This window comes from Myxine glutinosa, chromosome 1 (assembly GCF_964187855.1).
Source record: "Myxine glutinosa chromosome 1, kmMyxGlut1.1, whole genome shotgun sequence".
In the NCBI taxonomy this organism is placed as follows: domain Eukaryota; kingdom Metazoa; phylum Chordata; class Myxini; order Myxiniformes; family Myxinidae; genus Myxine; species Myxine glutinosa.
The window spans coordinates 310509936-310527634 of NC_136261.1; positions in this window are offsets into that span (position 1 = coordinate 310509936).

Here is a 17699-nt window from a genome sequence, read left to right on the forward strand (position 1 = left end):
CCGGGTGGGAAAGGCCGTGGAGGGAGGCGAAGATGCGGCGTTGCCAGGTGACGGGCACGATGGGGCGAGGTTGGCCTTGGGAGACGTCGCAGAGCAGGACAGTGTCCGCGAAGGGGATGTCGGCCAGGCGGAGGCCCGTGTCCGCCACCCGGAGGGCTTGCACCGTGGTGTCGGTGGTTTGGTCCGCCGCCATGAGCGCGAAGTCCACGCCGAGGTGGACCGCGTTCGCGCTGGCCCTAGAAAGACAGTTGGCCACGGTGTTGTCTTTGCCGGCGACGTGCCGGATGTCCATGGTAAACTCCGACATGGCGGAGAGGTGGCGCTGTTGGCGGGCTGACCACGGCTCCGTGACCTTGGCTATTGCGTAAACCAACGGCTTGTGGTCGACGAATGCCGTGAAGGGTCGGCCCTCCAGGAGGTGGCGGAAATGGCGAACGGCCAGGTGTAGACCGAGGAGCTCACGGTCAAACGTGCTATATTTGAGCTCGTTCGGCCAGAGTTGCCGGCTGAAAAAAGCGAGTGGCTGCCAAACCCCGTTCACCCATTGCTCATGTATGGCGCCCACCGCGTAGTCAGAGGCATCCGTGGTGAGGGCGATGGGAGCGTTGAGCACCGGGTGAGCGAGCAGTGTTGCGTCGGCGAGGGCCCGCTTTGAGCTTTTAAAGGCCGCGTCCATTGCTGCAGACCAGACGACATCGTGCTTGGCCGGCTTGCCCCGGAGGGCTTCGTAGAGGGGCCGCATGAGTTGAGAAGCGCAGGGCACGAAGCGGTGATAGAATTTTCAGCATTCCCAGGAATTCCTGCAGGGCCTTTATGGAGCGGGGACGCGGAAACGTGGTGATGGCCTCGACCTTGGTTGGCAGCGGCACGGCCCCGTTCTTGGTGATGTTGTGGCCCAAAAAATCAATGGCCATCGTGCCGAAGTGGCATTTGGCCGGGTTGACGATGAGGCCGTGCTCGCTGAGGCGCCCGAACAATGTTCGGAGGTGGAGGAGGTGCTCGGCCCGGGACGTGCTGGCGACGAGGATGTCATCCAGGTAAACGAAGAGGAATGGCAGGTCGCGCAGCACGCCGTCCATCAAGCGCTGGAATGCCTGAGCCACGTTCTTGAGGCCAAACGGCATTCGCAGGAATTCGAATAAGCCGAACGGCGTGATGACGGCCGTTTTTGGGATGTCGGCTGCCCTGACAGGTACCTGGAGATATCCCGGTATTAAATCGATCTTTGACAAAATGACCCGTCCTGCCAAACGGGCGGAGAAGTCTTGGATGTGTGGGATCGGATACCTGTCGGGGGTGGTAGCGTCGTTAAGGCGGCGGCAGTCACCACATGGGCACCAGCCGCCCCCTGGTTTTGGGACGATGTGTAGTGGCGAAGCCCACGCGCTATCGGAGCACCGCACGATGCTGAGGTGTTCCAAAGCGTCGAACTCGGCTTTGGCCATGGCGAGCTTGGCTGGGTCGAGGCGGCGGGCTCTAGCGTAGACCGGCGGGCCCGTGGTTGGTATGTGGTGCTCGATCCCATGTCGTACTGCGACGGCCGAAAACGTCGGCCGCGTGAGGGCCGGGAACTCCGTGAGCAGGCGAGCAAACTCGTTCACTGCCGGGAGGGCACATGCCAGCTCGGTCGGAGCGGAGCTGCTCAATGTGCATGCCAGTGAGCTGAAGGTCTCGGCGTTGATGAGGCGACGCCATTGGACATCCACCAGCAGTCCGTTTGCGCAGATGAAGTCAGCACCTAGCAGAGCCATGGGCACGCTTGCGGTTACAAAAGTCCAATTAAAGCGTTGGCCGCCGAAGCAGAGAGTGACGTTGCGCGGGCCGAAGGTGCGGATGGCCGATCCGTTGGCCGCAACCAAGGAGGGGCCGCAAACCGCGGACTGCCTGTCCTGATCGGAGGTGGGTATGATGCTCAGTTGGGCACCGGTGTCACACAGGAAGCGCCGTCCGGACGCTTTGTCCGTGATGAAAAGTAAGTTGCCCGTGTGGCCGGCGCTCATGGCTGGTAATGAACGCCGGCCCGGCCGTTTCCCGGCTTGCCGAAGGTGCATGGGGGTCGGCATGTCCGGGCCTTCTGTCCGAACCTGGCATGATAATAACACCACGCCTGGTCAGGTGGAGGCTCCGGTCGTCATGCTGGAGGTGGTCGGCGCGGCGTAGCTGCCGCCAATTGCGTCGGCAGTTCGGTCGTCGACCGTGCCGGGTGCTCGGGCGCCATGGGCGTTGCTTCGGACGGCGGTGGGCTCCAGATCGCTGCTCCAATGCGTTGGCCTGCCGCGGAGATCTTGTCGGCTTCCCTGGCGAGGGCGCGGGGATCCGTGATCGTCGTGCTTGCCAGGGCGAGGCGTACCGGGCTAGGCAGATGACGGAGGAACAGCTCCCGGAACAGGAATGCCGGAGAGTGCTCGCCGAGCAGCGAAAGCATGTAGTCCATTCGCTCGGACGGGCGCGTGTCGCCGAGCTCGGGCAGGTCGAGCAGGCGCCATGCGCATTCCGCTGATGAGAGGGCGAAAGCGTCGAGGGGGAGCTTTTTAATCACGTCGTATTTGTCAGCGGCTGGCGGGCTCTCGAGGAGGCTCAGGGCGCGGGCCGCGGTGGCTGAGCCGAGTGCTGCTACCACATGGTGGAAGCGGGTGTCGTCGGCCATGATGCCTCGCAGGGCGAACAGGGAGTCCGCCTGGGCGAACCAAACCGCCGCGTGAGCCTCCCAGAAGGTAGGCAGTTTGAGGGCAACTGTCGTGTCCATGTCGGGTCACCAATGTAGGAGCTATGCTCCAACGTAAATCGAAAGAATGGACGTGACAAAAAGCTGGAATTCGTCCGAGTTTCTTTATTATGTCAAATCAACTCGGGTACTCTGAAAAGCCCGTTTATCGGGCAGCAATATATATACACATTATCCCGGAGCGTTTGCCTGGGAAAGGCGAGAGGGGACGTGCCCGGGCGTCCCGGACGAGGCCTGGCAAGTCGAGAGCGGGCATGCCCGGGCGTGTCCGGGCGTCCCGGACGAGGCCTGGCAAGTCGAGAGCGGGCATGCCCGGACGTCCTGGACGAGCCCGGTATGGTGATCGCTCCGCGTCCTCGGTAGGTGCAAGGCGATTGTGTATACCCAGCGGTAGCCACTGCAATATATATATATATATATATATATATATATATATATATAGAGAGAGAGACTGACTGTTTCTTCCTTTTATTACAAGAGTACAAAAAATCAGTTATGTTCAGTCATAAAGAAACAAAACACAATAAAAATGGTCTCAAGGAAAAGTTATTATCAAATCATCATCATCAAGTGTGCATATGACATCATTAAAAACCCACTTTTCTTTAAAACATGTTAAATTCTTGTTCATTTTAAATAACCGGTATTCTAGCTTTAGTCTTGCATTTACAAGAGCCTTAAGGGTGAGCAGTACATCATATGACGAGTCAGAAGCGTTTCCCATTTTTTTCTTCCTGGATTTATAAATTGCAAACTTGGCCTGGCCAATTAAAAAATTCATTAAAACCACATTTCTAAGGGAAGACGGTCCTAAAACACCATAAATAAAAACATTGTGATTGAAGAGGGAACCAAGCTTCACAAAGCGTTCCTGAAGGAATGTAAAAAGAGGTTGCAATCGTTCACACTCAAGGTATATATGCGGTAGGGTTTCAATGGATGCACAGAAAGGGCATAGATTAGAGTTAGCAGTAGAAAACCGGTTCAGTAAAACATTATAAGGTAAAATCCAGTGTACAAGTTTCCATTGAATATCTCCAACATACTTTGGAGTAGGCAAGAGATAAAAACTTCGCCAATTGGGGCAATTGGGGGTATTGGGGGTAAAACATCCCGCCATCGAAGCCTCGGGTGCTCAGAAAATGTTTTTGCGTATAAAATTTTAACGTACGCGTTGTACAAAGTTTTCTTTGGAAAGGCGGGAAGGGATAATGCAGTATCATCAGGGCTGTTCAGGCCAGGGGACAGATTAAGTGGCGGGCTGAAGACTAGGAGTTTGGGGAAGTTACCCGCTGTTTCCTCGGGGGAAGGGCCAAGTTCCTCGCAGGTATTACGATACGTTGTGGATATCCCTTGAAGGAACCGAGAGATGATCCTGACAGATTTTATTCCGGTTTTTTGTGCCACAGCGGCAGCACTCAGCCGGCAGCTCCCAGACTCTGTCATGAGGTCTTTCACTCGCAGCAGCTTGGCATCAACAAAACGTTGAACGAGTCCCCTATTATTCAAGCTGTTTTCCAGGAAGGGGTTGTAGCATAGGGGCTCATTCAACAACATTTCCATGTTGTATGTTGCCATTTCACGGGAAAAGGACAGGGCTGCCAGGCGTTCATCACCCCTTGGTAAAAGGTGGGCAGCAAGGATGAATCGATTTGATGAGGGTTCATCAAGAAAAGTTCTCGGTTGTAACCCAGCTTGCATGTAAGCTGCAATATGCAGTTAGCCAGAGGCCTCCAGAGTAGGGCTTCATCTCCATATACAAGTTGGCGCACGATATGAAGCCGGAAGACCATAATCCGGCTGCGGATATCAATAAGACCTTGGCCACCTTCAGTGAGTGGTAAGTATGCCACGGGGGGTTGGAGCCAGTGTTTCCCGCTCCAGAAAAAGTCGACAATGCTCTTTTGCAGTGTAATAAGAAGGCTCCCGGGCGGTTGTAGGCATATCATCTTATGCCATAGCATAGAGGCGACAAGATTGTTAATGGCGAGAGTTCTTCCGCGGTACGAAAGTTGAGAAAGAAGTCCTTTCCAGCGGGCCAGTTTTGCCATTACCTTGTCCGGTAATCCCACCCAGTTCTGCTGCTCAAAGGTGTTGTCTCCTAGGAAAATACCGAGGTATTTAATGCCACTTTTCTGCCAGTTCACTCCTCCTGGTAGGACAATTGGCGGGCAATCTCCAGGTCCTATCCAAAGGGCTTCACTCTTCTTCCAGTTTACCTGGCCTGAACAAGCCTGACAATATGTCTTTAGTGCCTGAGCCACCGCAGTGACGTCAGCACTATTTTTTATATAAATACAGACATCATCTGCATAGGCAGAGACTTTTAGCGGTGTGGTAAGAATTGATCCAGTGAAGCCAGAAATGTGCGTACGTAATTGGAGCAGAAGAGGTTCGATGGCAAGAGAGTATAAAAGTCCAGATAGCGGGCAACCTTGCCGTACTCCCCGTTGTACAGCAATGGGGCTACACAATACTTGATTAATTTTAAGAACACTGGATATATTACAATACAAAAGTTTAACGTACGAGATAAAAATAGGTCCAAACCCAAAATTCTCTAAAACTCTAAAAAGGTACATGTGGTCAATACAGTCAAAGGCTTTTCCTTGGTCAATAAAAAACAGACCAACATTCATATTAAAATTGTTACAAAACCGAATGGTATCACGGATAAGAAAGATATTATTAAAAATAGTACGTCCAGGAATACAAAAGGATTGATGTTCTCCTATTAGTACATTCATAAAAGGTTTCATTCGATTAGACAAGGCTTTGGCTAAAATTTTATAATCCGTACATAAAACAGAAATAGGACGCCAGTTCTCTATAAGTTGAGTGTCCGCTTTCTTAGGAATTAAGGTGGTGACTGCTCTCCGGCAACTCCACGGCAGTTGCCCATCCTCTAAACATTCATTCAATACCCGCAGTAGGTGAGGTCCAATGGCGTCCCCAAAAAAACTGGAAAAATTCACTAGTCAGCCCATCCAGTCCAGGGGCTTTATCAGGTTCCAAGGCCTTCAAGGCAGCGGTGAGCTCAGGTAACCTAAGAGGATCCTCCAACTGCTGCTTCTGATCCTCCGCCAATGTTGGAAGGTTAGAAACAAGTTCCGATATTGCATCCTGGTTAATGTCATGCCGCATAAACCGTTGTTTAAAATGTTTCCGGGCACATTCCCTGATTCTGCCATCTTCATAAAGGAGTTCCCCATCATGGAGCAAGCGTGTAATCATTGACGAAGAGGCCCCCCTTTTAAGGCTGAAGAAGAATTTGGTTGGAGCATCAAGGTCGTGTATGTACCTCATCTTCAGGCGCAATAAAGCATTTTGTGCTCGCCTTTCGGATATGGAACTCAGTAAGGCCGTTTTTCCATGGATTTGTTGCCTCATTCCCTGGTAGCTCACACTTGCAGTTCCCTGAAGCTGTTCCTGTAATTCCAGGATTTCATCTTCAAGTAAGGTTGTGGTTTTTCTTTCCTCTTGAACACCATACGCACGATATTGTTGGCAGAACAGTCTGATGTGCGTTTTGGCATTATCCCACCATTGTCTGAGGTTTGAGAAATTCCCTTGTGAGGCAACTAGAATATTCCAAATTTCCTGAAAAATGTCCTTAAAGGTACTATCATCAAGTAAGTTGTTATTAAATTTCCAAAAAGCACTCTTGTGTTTCGGGCAGGGGGCAGAAATTTTGAGAAATGTTGCGCTGTGGTCCGAGAATCCTGATGGGCAAATTTTGGATGACAGAACGAGGCGTTCAAGTGGAGGATTAATATAAAACTTGTCCAAGCGAGCAAGTACAATATTACCCTGAATGCATCGACACCATGTGTATTGCCTGATTGATGGGTGCTGTACCCGCCATATATCTGTCAAATTCATTTGTTTTAAAAATTGGGTGAGGGGGATTCTGGAGGCAGGATGGGGCTCTGCACTGTTCCTGTCTAGTTGGGGTTGGAGGGTGCAATTAAAATCTCCACCAATACAAACATGATTGTCTTGGTTTTTTAGGGCGTTTTGGCTGTCGAGGGACGTTAGGTGTGTCCCAAGGGCATTAAAAAAAACTCGCCGAGCTACAGGCGTACTTGGGGCATAGATATTAAAAATAGTATAGAATTTTCCACAGTAGTGGAATTCTAGGGATGCTAGGGATCCCTTGTGTATTTCGTCGAATTTAAGCGATGAAGGCGAAAAGGAGGGGCTAAGAATTATTGCGACACCGCCTTTTCGGGAGTCACCGTTACTAAAAAAGGACAGGCCGGGGAAGAGCCTACACCACTCTGCGACACAGCAGTCGTTGGCATGGGTCTCTTGTAAGAGGGCAATGTCAACTTTCTTCTGTAATAAAAAATCCCTTACTTGAACTTTACGGACAGAGCTACATCCTCCGTTAATATTCAGGCTACAAATGGAAAAACTCATTACAGCTACAAGGAGGAGTGACCACCACTCAATTTTTTGATAGCAGTTCATTCTTAGCTTTTTGCAACCACTTCTTTAAACGGTGACGTTGGGAGGAATTGAAATTAAAAACGTGGGGCCGTTTTACCATCAGTCTAGCGGAATGTATAAAATCAGGTAGCTCCGGAAAAAAGGTTTCTATAACAACATTCCTTTTTCGGAATGTGTCCTTAAGAAACCTTTTTATCTCGGAGGGAGGGATTGGAGGGATTTCTTCTTCCTTTAGGCTACCACATTCACTAACAGAGTCATCTATATCAGATGGCTCAGATGGTGTGTCACACTGGTTTTCATCATTTATCTCCTCACCGTCATCACATCCCTCCACGTTATCGGATGGGGCATAGTCCATAGAGGGAGGGGATGGGGAGGGAGAGAAATGAGCCATCTTCAGGGGAGGGGGGGGGGGGGGGGTACTAATTTTTGCGGTTCAACCATATCAGTTTCCAGGTCAGTAGACAAGGGCGAGGATTCATCCACATCTATGTCCTCCAATACCGAGAAACGATTTTCTGTGACGAGGGACAAATCTAGGGCAGAGAGGAGGGGCTGTCGGTTTTCAGTTGTAGGTTTTTTAAAGAGATGACCGTTTTCATCTGTTGTTTGCAGATGTCTTTTTCCTTTTGGGCAGACTAATTGAAACTCGTCCTGGTTAGTGGGAAGAGATTGCAAGGGTTTGGGGGGAGGACGTGATCATCGGGAGGGGATTTCCATCGGCTACCACGGCGAGAGAGGTAGGATCAGTTATAGCAGGCAACAAGCTGTGATTGGACGATGTCGCCTGGGGGGTGAGATCTATCGTTAACAGGAGATGGCTGCAATTAGATCCTTCAGTAGAGGGAGGGGCCCCTGTTTCAAGGGGAGAGGAAGGGGGTACGGCGGGGGGGGTTTGGATCGGTGGTAAGTGGGCTTGGGTCGGTGGTGGACAGATTGGGATCAGTGGTGGTAAGGCTTGGGTCGATGGTGGGAAGGTTCGGGTCGGTGGTGGGAGGGCTTGGTTCGGCGGCGGGAAGGCTTGGTTCGGTGGTGGGAGGGTTTGGTTCGGTGGTGGGAAGGCTTGGGTCGGTGGTGGAAGGGTTTGGATCGGTGGTGGGGAGGTGGGGGGGTTGCTTATTCCAGGTTCGATGGGGAGGTTGTACTTGTGGAGAATTCTCTTTTCGGGGGCAGTCATGCTTAACATGCCCAAATTGTCCGCACCCAAAACATTTTAGAACGTTGGTGGACACGTACACTGTATATTCGTTCTGTTGATGTTTTAATTTTATTATAAGGTTTAAATCCTTCTGGGAATTTTTTAAAATCATAAACACTTGCCGCCGGAATGAAACCACGTGCCTTAAATCGTTGTTTCGTGACCCGAAGGGAATCATGGAGATACGAGACACGATGGTACCGTATCGGGACAATTCTTTAATTAGTACATCGTCGGATACAAATGGGGGGGGCAATTGGATATCACGACTTTTATCGCTGGGCTATCTAGTGGGGAAATCATAACAAATAAATCTGGATCGATTGTCAAACCCTGTTCGACAATTTATGGGACACAATCCACGTCGGACAAAAAAATTAACGATCCGCTTGTTCATCCGCGAAGCGGCAACAACCTTGTCGATCCCGACAACACGACCGGTTGCGAGGACAACGTCCTCGACACTAACCTCACGTTCCGGAGGTACACAAAAGAACCCGTGCTTACGGGTCAGGCTCTGAAAGGCCGTAAATCGAGATAGTGCAGCTGCCATGCTGGAACAGCTGCACTTACAACCCCTCCCCAACTCGGGGAGGGTGAATATATAATATAATCTTCCCTACCCGAACTCCGGGAATGGGAAGTAATCAGACCTCTCCGATTTTCCTAACTTCGGAAAAGGGAGGCAACAAAACAAACTGAAGGAAAGATAAACGAAAGGAAAAAAAGGAAATAGAGGTTTAAGATGAAGGAGCAAACACCGATCGGGCGACGCCCAAAAACGGCGAACCCTTACCAGCGATCACCCTGTGCTCTCCGGCTCTCTCTCCTGACTCAACGTATATGGGAATCACCAAGAAGACTCCACGAACAGGCAGAAGGACACAGAGGGGGGAAACGGGGGGGGGGGGGGGGATGGAGCAACAACTCAGAGCACTCACAGGCCTCCACAAGCAGACGCCATGACAGTACGGAGGGAGAGGGAGAGAGAGAGAGAGAGAGAGAGAGGGAGAGAGGGAGAGAGGGAGAGAGGGAGAGAGGGAGAGAGACTTTTGTGCCCTTTTATTATAAAAATACAAGCAATTCCACAAAGCGGTTGTAAGCAAAGCAACCAGTTAAAAGAAACATTTCGTAAGGATCATGAATTCACCAAAAGGAGCAAAGGATATTTAAAGGAAACCAGCAAGTATAAAAATTTTACAAACCAAAGGTGAAGACACAAACAAAACCACAAACAATTTCAAAGGAAATGCTCATGCAAGAGCTATGACCACATCAAGAGCAAAATTAAGCGTTTAATTAAATTAAGTGAAACATTGAGAGAGGGAGAGAGAGGGAGAGAGAGAGAGAGAGAGAGAGAGAGAGAGAGAGAGAGAGAGAGGGAGAGAGAGAGAGGGAGAGAGAGAGAGATAGAGATAGAGAGGGAGACAGAGAGATTTCATTCCTTTTTTTGAAGGAAAAAACCTTTTCCACCAATGCAGACAGGTAAAACAAAAAATATTTACAGGTCATGAGAGCATTTCTACAAATACAGACAGTGAGAAAAAGAAAACCATGGTTACAAATCAATACAGACAGCAAATAAAGTTGATATAAACAGTCATAAAAAGGTACCATTTCGAAGCATTTCACATTACACCAAATAAGAGAGCAATGCTATATTACAAGTTTAATGTAAGGACTCCGTCAGTTAAACTGCACAAGGAACGCCGAACACACCATCGTTTCTGGAAGTCCCCACAGTTATCAAAAGACAATTCCAGGTTCAGCCGAGACGACACCAATGACCTAAGAAAGACTACAGCGTCATCCACTGGAACAACACTGTTCTGGATTTTCCTTTTCCTGGACACATATATAGCAAGTTTTGCCTCAGAAATTAAAAAGTTGGCTAAAAAACATTCATGCCTACATCTGGGTTTAATACTAAAACCAAATATAAAAACACAGTGTGTAAAAACCAACCCCAACCCTTGAATGACATGCGATAAAACAGTAAAAAGTGGTGTCAATCTTGGGCATCCAACAAAGGCATGAAAAAGAGTTTCCTGGGCATCACAAAAAGGGCACTTTTCAAGGACATGTGGACACATTCGGTGTATCAAAACGTTTGAGGGTAAAATGTGATGTGCCAATCGCCACTGCAGGTCTCCGGAGCGTTTGGCAATGGGTACCTTGTACATAACAAGCCAGTTTATCGAAGTAGCATGAGTAGTCTGGAGCATTCGCCTCCAGTGCGCTTGTGGTTCTGCAGGTCTATCAGAAACAAGGGTTTTGACACACATGCCATAAACAGAGGATTTTTCCATCAACTTAAAGGAGGTGAAACCTTGAAAAAGAAGCAAAAGCTCTGGAAAGGGGTGTTGGGATGAGAGAGGGCCAGCTTCCACCTGTGGAGCCCATTTTAGCTTGGTTTGCTTGAAAAAGCGCAGAATCACAGAAAATATCCTCCCAATGACCCGAATGGACCTAACTCCAGTGGCAACAGCGATGTCAGCAGCTGGTTTCCACTTGTAAGGAGGAGGGGTTCTAAAATCTTTAACCTTGGTGCATCCAGCATCAATAAACTTTTGCATAAAAGTGCGATCACTGCAGACCCCTTCAAAAATGTGGTTTAAAAAAATTGGCTCGTTTAAGAACATTTCAAGGGAATAATTACTGTTATCACGGCGAACGGTAACTGCCTGCCATGCCTCCAGCACACTCCTGTAGAACAGGGGGACTGATGCCATATCGACTTTCTTGCTGCCAATAAGGAACAGCTCCTGATCGTAGCCGAGTCTCCCTGCCTGCCGAAGCAGGCAGTGAGCCAATGCCTTCCACGGGATGTCAGTGTACAGCAGTCGACGAAGCGACAGGAGGCGAAAAGCCATAACTTTACTGGTAATGGCAATCAGACCCTGTCCTCCTTCAGCAACGGGTAGGTTTAACACACCAGGTTTGAGCCAGTGCTTCCCCCCCCCAAAAGAAGTCAATAAAAAAAGATTGCAGTTTTTAAAGAATAAAATCTGGGGGCTGCAGTGCCATAAAAACGTGCCAAAGCATCGATGCTGCAAGGTTATTTATAATGAGGGTTCGGCCCCGATAGGAGAGTTGGCAGAGTAAGCCCTTCCATTTTTGCAGCCGCCTCTCAGTTTTAATTATGAGAGATTCCCAGTTTCTCAAAATGAAGTTTTCGGTACCAAGAAAGACACCAAGGTAAAGAACGCCATCCCATGCCCATTCGAGTTGCTCCGGCAGAGTCGGAGGAGTGGCGCCATTTTGCGGACCAAGGTAGAGAGCTCTGCTCTTTTTCCAATTCACTTTTGCCGAACTTGCCAAACTGAATTCATGGACGCATTGGACCAAGGCCAAGACGTCCTCATCCGAGCGAACGATTGCACAAAGATCGTCTGCATAAGCAATCACCTTGAACGGGTTCGCAGTTGGTTGAGGAACAAAACCGGGAAGACGTGCGCGCAAACGAACGAGCAAAGGCTCAATCGCGAGGGAGTACAGGAGGCCGGAAAGAGGGCAACCTTGACGAATGCCTCTACTAGCCGGGAAAGGCTGACATAAAATGTTGTTAACTTTTGCTAAACTAAAAATGTTATTATACAGTAGCTGTACGTGAGAGATAAAAAATTCGCCAAAACCAAACCCCCGTAAAACAGAGAAAAGATAAAAGTGATCGATGGCATCGAAGGCCTTTTCTTGATCGAGGAACACCAGAACAACATTTCTTTGTTCGAGAGAGCAGATATCAATCATGTCACGTACAATAAAGATACTGTCGTGAATTGACCTTTTAGGGACACAGTAAGATTGATCTGGGTGTATGATCTCCCCAATCACGACTCTGAGCCGGTTGGTGAGAGCCTTAGAAAAGATTTTATAATCCACGCATAGCAAGGATATCGGACGCCAATTTTCCACCCGATGCAGATCTCCCTTCTTGGGTATTAGGGCAAGCACCGCTCTACGGCAGCTGAGTGGCGGTTGGTTGAGTCGTAAACTGTCAGAAAATATTTCCAACAGTTCCGTCCCAAAGAGGTCCCAGAAAGCTTTGTAGAACTCTACGGGGAGTCCATCCAAGCCAGAGGCTTTTCCATTCGGCAAGGCTTGTAGTGCAACAAACAGTTCCTCCATAGTTATCTTTCTGTCCAGCTCTTGACGTGCAGTAGCTGACAAGGTGGGCAAGGACGCGGTTAAAAAATGCACCATTTCGTCATCAATGTCTTTCCTACAATACAGATCAGAGAAGTAATCTTTAACCAGGGTTCTAATGCCCTTGTGATCCTTTATCATATTGCCCTGCACAGTCCGTAACAAGGTGAGCTGCTCGCTACCCTTTGAAGTGTGTTCAAGTCGAAAGAAGAAACTAGAAGGCACGTCCAGATGACGCAAATTCTCCACACGGAGACGAACCATGGCACCTCTAGCTTGTTTTACACATAGCCTGTTGAGAATAGCTTTCTTTTTGGCCAATGAAAGATTCGTTTCCATTGTGTTGGAAGGTGACAGATGGCTTTGCAAAGCTAAAATTTCTTTTTCAATAACACTTTTAAAGAGAGACTCATCTTTTGTACAAAAGAATCTATACTGCTGACAAAAGGTTTTAATTTGCGCCTTAGCATTATCCCACCATTGATTGAGGGAAGAAAAAGAAGGTTTCCGCAAAAGCAGTGTACCCCAGAAAGCCCGGAAGGCTTTAAGGAAAGCTTGATCCTCTAAAAGGTCCACATTAAAAATCCAATGTGCAGCTCCATAGTTCCGTATCGGAGAGAGAAGAGAAAAGGTGACCATGTGATGATCGGAGAAACCGATTGGTAAAATTTGCACATTGCCCATTGTGGTGAAAATGTAAGTTGAACCCAGGTGTGACGCTCACTTAAACCACTGGGCAGTGTCGATAAGACCTCGGGACGTCCGCGACTCGAGGCCACTCCTGCGACTTTATACAATGACATGTAGAATTGAATGGTACGTACCCACTTATATTCTAGGCTTGCTTGCATTGACTGATATATCCAATCTTTCTCATATGATGCCTTGATCCTGACATATATGTTGCATGGTGTATTTTACAGGATGATGTTACGATCTAATTGAAATTAAACCTACCTATGGACGAGTTGTGGATCTGGTTGATTTTTCACAACACTTAATTTCAATTATGATCTTCGGAAAGGGCGGGACACGAGTCTTGCGATGGCCGGATGAACGCAGATCACAGACGAGCGTTCCCGACATTCTCTGCGCTCCTGCGAGGCCCACCTCGGAGAAGGATGACCGGCGGAGGACCTGACGAGCTAGCTCCAGCTACGGAGCTCCGACTACTCTCGCCGCCGGTCTGCCTCAAAAGGACCGGATGCGATGGGACCTCGCAAGCCTTTTGCGGGACCGCGTCGACAAAACGCAAACTGCTCTCCTGAGGCCCGAACACTGGAGCAGGCATGACAGACTCCGGCAAGGCGCCTGCTGAAGGAGGCCACTGGGAAATGTCCTGGGCCGCAACTCCGTCGGAACGACGGACCCGCTTGGCGCCACAGGTACGAGTCAAGCCTCGGTTGCTCGAAACGCTAACGGCTCCGTCCGAGAGAATCATCCTAGATTTGCGTGCCTCGGCCCGGATGAGATTCCCACGCGAGTGATCACGACTCCCATGTCGGCCATGCCTCCACACGGCCGGCACACTCCGACCACTCGCTACTCGGTGGAATCGCCTCCTCCGCGGGGGCCGGCACACTCCGACCACTCGCTGCTCGGTGGAACCACCTGCTCCACGCGAATCGCGCACTGCTCGTCGGGATCACGCCGTGCCTCACACGGCCGGCTCACCCTGACCACTCGCTTCTCGGTGGAATCGCCTCCTCCGCGCGGATCGCGCACTGCTCGTCGGGATCACGCCGTGCCTCACACGGCCGGCTCACCCTGACCACTCGCTTCTTGGTGGAACCACCTCCTCCGCGCGAATCGCGCACTGCTCATCGGAATCACGCCGTGCCTCACACGGCCGGCTCACCCTGACCACTCGCTTCTTGGTGGAACCACCTCCTCCGCGCGAATCGTGCACTGCTCATCGGGATCACGCCGTGCCTCACACGGCCGGCTCACCCTGACCACTCGCTTCTCGGTGGAACCACCTCCTCCGCGCGAATCGCGCACTGCTCGTCGGAATCACGCCGTGCCTCACACGGCCGGCTCACTCCGGCTGCTCGGGCCCTGCGCCCTTCGCGGGCACCACTCTGTGAGGCCGGCGATTCTGATCGCGGCCGTCGAAATCCCACCTACATGTGGCTACTCAACGAGGCCGGCGAACTCCGCTGCCCGGAATCGCCTCAATGGAGGCTCGCTTGGCACCATGCGAGGACTCGTCGCAGCACGGATGAGTTTCTAAGGACGTCGAGCGGGACCTTCCTAGCCTTTCACAACACTCGGGCTTATGCTTCTATAAGATGATCGTATACCATGTGTATTCTATATGGCTACCTATGTCTAAAACTCTGGACAAAACGCGGCCCGAAAGCTGAACAAACGAGATGCTACTTCCGATCCTTTGACCCGAAAGCTAAACAAACGAGACGCTACTTCAGGGCGTGATATGTATTCGATCCTTTGACCCGAAAGCTAACAAACGAGATGCTAATTCAGGTCATGATTTGTATTCGATCTTCTGACCCAAAAGCTAACAAACGAGACGCTACTTCAGGGCGTGATATGTATTCGATCCTTTGACCCGACAGCAAAACAAACGAGACGTTACTTCAGGTCGTGCAGTCTATCGCTGCCAAGCATGCTCGCCCTCTCGACTCGGCGTGCTCGCCCCTCGACTCGGCGGGCTCACCCTCTCGACTCGGCGAAGCCGCACTGGTTCAACGGGCCGAGCTCAACTTTCGGTTTCCCTCGTACGCGGTGCGCCCTAGATAATACTTTTCGCTCGTCGGCCGGGTTCATATTCCGCATACCGATCTCGAGCCCGCTCGAATGCTGCTGCCCAATGGACGCGAGACTTTAGATTTCGGAGTGCTACTTTACTCCGTCTGGGGATACCGCTCAGCTGGAACTCGCCGTCAAACCCGCCCGCACGCGCCCGAACCAATTGATGACGTCATCGACTAAATCACGCGTTTGCTTTACAGCGTTATTAACGTAATTGCGTGCTTCGCGCGATCTCATCGGGGATTCGTTTACATTTCCATGTACCTTGGTAAACTACGTACCAAATGTCCTTTACGTAAACGACGTAAACTACGTAATGCGGCGCTACCTCAAGGTTGCGCGCCCGCGCCGTTTAGGGAGTACACGGTGACCTCGTGAAATGGTGACATTGAGCGTCGCGCCCGACTCCCTTGTCACCTGCGCAAGTAACGGGGGCACCGTACTGCCTGCTCGCCCTTGACTCTGGGCTTGTTGTTTATCGGACAGAGCTCTTGGCTCGTATCCTCGCACATTTCGAGACTGCGAGACGCCTCGTCTGATTCCATTTTCCCTCTGCCCCAGACTGACTGTGGCTCAGACTGACCCAGACTGTGAAGGTCGTCTGACTTCGGTATGCAGCGCGCTGCTGCAACCTCGGTGGGGGGGGGGGGATCCCTGGAGGTTATTGTTGCTCGCCCGGATGCCGTCCGGTATAACGCCTCCCACCTCGCCCCTTTGTGGGGACCCAGGATGACGTCCATGGATGTCTTTGTGTCTTTGAGTGCGTCTTTGTGTCTTTGAGTGAGTCTTTGAGTCCATGGATGGTCGATCCGAGCCATTCAATGAAGGCGTTGAATGGATGGATTGGTCGGACATCCGTGGATGGTCAATCCATCCGGGACATCTAGATGGTCAATGGTCAATGGATGGTCAATCCATCCGGGACATCTAGCATGGATGGACAGTCCATCCGGGGCGATGGCTGTCTTTGGGTCTCTGAGTCTTTGCGTCCGTGGATGGTCGATCCATCCGCGGTCCGGCTGGATCCGTGCCATGCAATGAATCCGCGGTCCGGCTGGATCCGTGCCATGCAATGAAGGCGTTGAATGGATGGATCGGTCGGACATCCGTGGATGGTTTGTCGCCCATATCACGCCCATTAAACCACCAGCCGGGACTCTCTCTCGGTTTGTGAATGGGACACTTCAATTCGCTTTGAATGGGACAATCCTTCCATCCGGGGCATCCTCTCGGTAGCCGGTATAGCCGATCTTCTCCGATCCTCCGCGCGCTGTACAGCAGGACAGGATTGCCATATGCATCCCGGAGGTTCTGCGCGCTTCGCTGGAGAGGCGCGTTTCGGTCGTTTTTGTCATCCATCCGGGATGTTCTCTCGGCAGCCGGTAAACGGCAGCCGGTAAAGCCGGTCTTCTCCGATCCTCCGAGCACTGTACTGCAGGACGGGATTGCCGTATGCATCGCGGAGGTTCTGCACGCTCCGCTGGGGAGGCGCGTTCCGGTCGTTTTGTGCGTCGTCGTAATCAGCCATGCCGGTCGTTCGGGCAGCCTACGGAGGGCACTCGTGGCAAACGTTTTGCTTGAAACTATTTGCCGGAGCTTGTAATTCGTACGCGCTGCCGTCAGAGAGCGCTCGAGTCTCGTGATTTCAAAACAGGGGGACTCCGGGGTATCGCGTAACTCTCGTTATGGCTCTCGTCGGTTCTCTCCCTCGGCAATTCCATGACATGGATCTAATGTGGATCGACCATGTACCCTTGGGAGCCAAGGCAAGTACAGACTTACTATAATGGCCTCCTGTCATGTAATCTTACTTACTGTTACAGCTTACTGTAAAGAGGCTTACTGATTTACACATCTTCCACATCGACACATCTGCCTGAAATGCGTTGCATTGCGACGAATGGACATTCGCTCTTCGACAAGGTACACCTTATGTAATGAGTTGCATATCGCAAAGGTACACCTTATCCAGCACATAGGCCTGTGAGACTAGACTATCGTGACTTACAGGCTCATCGTCTGCCAGTATCGGACATGTTTGCTAACCAGGCTATGAGTGCGCCTAGAGAACATCTGCCGTCCCTCCCTTCGCCTGATACACCCCTGCCTGAAGCGGTGAGGGCACTGAGGTGCCCCTCCGACACCTGCCTCCAGCGGCTACTCCGAAGCAGGGGACTCCGGATTTGGGGACGTCGTACCCGGTAGTTTCCGAACCTGTGCTGGCGGGGTAATTCGCCACACTGACCTCTACGGGTGGACCGACTGACCTGAACTACTGGTAATGGATTTGTTTCATATAGCGCTTTCCAGGAAGCCCTAAAGACGCTTTGACAGTGTGCGAAACATAACACAATGGCGCAAAGCCAAGAATCAATAGGGATATTTCTTTGACACCCTGAT